Below are 2,562 nucleotides of genomic sequence, written 5' to 3'. Positions count from 1 at the left end.
TCTAACTCTGCTTCTCTTCCTGCTTCACTGATAAACCAGGAACCTCTCTGCAGGATGCAGTTCCTCCGCTTAACGCCAGAGGTCAGTGTTTAACTGAGTTAAAACTCATATTTTCTCTGCAAACCAAATAAATTAAGCAGACGCCATGTTTTTGTTTCTACAGAAGAATTTTTTTTTTAAATCATAATTCTGTGTTCAGCCACATATTTCTTAATCTTCTTGAATACATTTCATAAAGTTCTTTCAACTGTACTCCAAAAACCTAAACTCTTCCTTTTTTCCTTTGTTGACATACATCCTGAATATTTATGGCATTTTGTGCTTTGATTAAACTTAATGAAGAACTGCTTCTTTATGACAGAGAAAACAAGTTGCAAAGAAAAATGTGAATGAATGATTTTTGGATTAAATTAACCAAATTTGCTAAAATAATTGGAAAGCTGATACTTAAATTTAATCAACTTAACGATTTTTCATGTAAAATAAAGGAGACCTTTTTGCAGTACACGCAAGAGATCATGCAAAAATTAATTATTCAAATGGTACATTATAATAATCCAATTCGTGTTGCTTTATAGTATTTACAGACCTATCCCACATAGAAATCTTATTAGACAGATGAAAAATAAATATAAAACACAGACTTAAATAATTTTAAAGGTTTCATAAATTAAATGTAATTTTTTATTCATCAGGAATATTTTTTGGATTGTTGTTAAACAAGCTGTAATGTTTGTTTGGTATATATTGCTCTTTTTTTCTTATGAAATATTGTTTGTTACCTCGTTTTGTATCATTTATTTCTGCATGAATTAACTGGGCTTTTTTTGTGTGTGTCTGATTTTACGGTCTGTTAAAAGTTTCCGATGTAGTTTCATCTGATTTGGAACTTATGCAGTAAAAGTTGGATGATTCTGCCCTCTGGTGTTCAGAGGAGGAACTACATCCTGCAGAGAAGTTTCAGGTTTATCAGAGAAGCAGGAAGAGAAGCAGAGTTAGAAACCATCAGCAGCTCCGGATGAAGGTCTGTCTCTCTCTGATCTGCCTCTTCTTCCTCAGTGAGTACATTATTTAATTTATATCAGTTTCTCTGCTTCAGTCCTTCATCCTTTCAGTTTCTCAGTTTATCAGAAAGTTTTTAACTTGTTGAAAGTTTTAAACTGAAATCTTCATGGACTTTCCTTCAGTTCATGTGTTACTTTCTGTTGTCATGGTTGTCAAATAATCCGATGCTGTAAATCTAAACTCAGATTATGTTCACACATAAACAAGAATGTAGAAATTTATATTTAAATAAAAAATGAAACTAACCTTCCATAGAGTTCAGTGTTTGTTTGGGGAAACTGCTGGTTTTCTAAAAGAAAACGAGGAAACAGTGGCTTGTTTCACCATTTCAAAACACCTGAAGACGAACATGAGAGTAGAAGTAACACACAGAGTAACAACCCCCCACCCTAAAAAACAGAGAAATGTTTTACCGTCATCTCCAAAGTTTACCTTACAAACTTCCTCAGTGAAGATTCTGAAGTTGCTTTAAAGGAACCGGAAGATTGTTAATCCAGAGTTTTTTTAGCTGAATTGGTTTGAGAAACTGTCTCAAATAAATGTTTACAGTTATTCCTGTTATATAAGGAATAACTGTATTCTTCCCTACTTATTATTTAACAAGTGTGTTTTACATCTTCTGTTATTTATATTTTCAATTCAGGTCAATTCTTCAATGGAAAAATTTTAAATTATGAGAATAAAGTTGAAATAATATGGGAAGAAGTCGCAATATTCAGGAGAATGAATTCGTAGTTTTATCAGAACTCCAACACAAAAACAGGCAAAAAATGTAAATGAGGAATCGTCTACTGGTGTCAGATTTATAGATGAGGAAATACTTTATCTTTTAACACATCAGCATCAAATTATCATCAGTAACAGCTTTGAAATGATCGTATAAACAACTGAGTCTGTTTCAAAGAAAGGTAAAAATCATTAAAACATCTTTTTGTTTCATAATTTTAAGACGTTTCTCTGGTAAAATAATATTATGACTATTTTCTTTTAATTTGACAAAAACTCTCATAGCCTGGCCGTCATACAGCCTTACAGAAGGGATGATAAGTTACTTTTTGAAAATATTTTTTTGTCACAAATTTGCAAAGTCTTTTCAAGAAAAAAAACAATTAGAATTGGATCTAGTGTAAGACGGAGTATTAGCGATACTCTGGAAATGAGAATAATGAAATTATGAGAATAAAAGAGACATAATATGAGAATAATCATAACAAGAATAGTTGTAATGTTACAACTTTATTCTACTAATATTATGACCATTTTATTTGAACTATTTCGACTTTATCGTTACATTTTTTTCCTTAATATAGAAGGTATAAAAAGTCAGAGATTTGATTTTTAAGCCATAGCATCAAAGTTCCTGGACACATGACCTAATATGGTCAAAGCCAAACTTTACAGTTTTTTCCACATAAATTCAAGACATTTTGGAGGCCTGCAGATCTCATAACATGCACTAAAAGCACATCTAGGTGCAGTTATCTACTCAAAGGGATG

Source organism: Poecilia reticulata, linkage group LG7, assembly GCF_000633615.1.
Source record: "Poecilia reticulata strain Guanapo linkage group LG7, Guppy_female_1.0+MT, whole genome shotgun sequence".
NCBI lineage: Eukaryota > Metazoa > Chordata > Actinopteri > Cyprinodontiformes > Poeciliidae > Poecilia > Poecilia reticulata.
Note: the sequence above shows the minus strand (reverse complement) of the source record.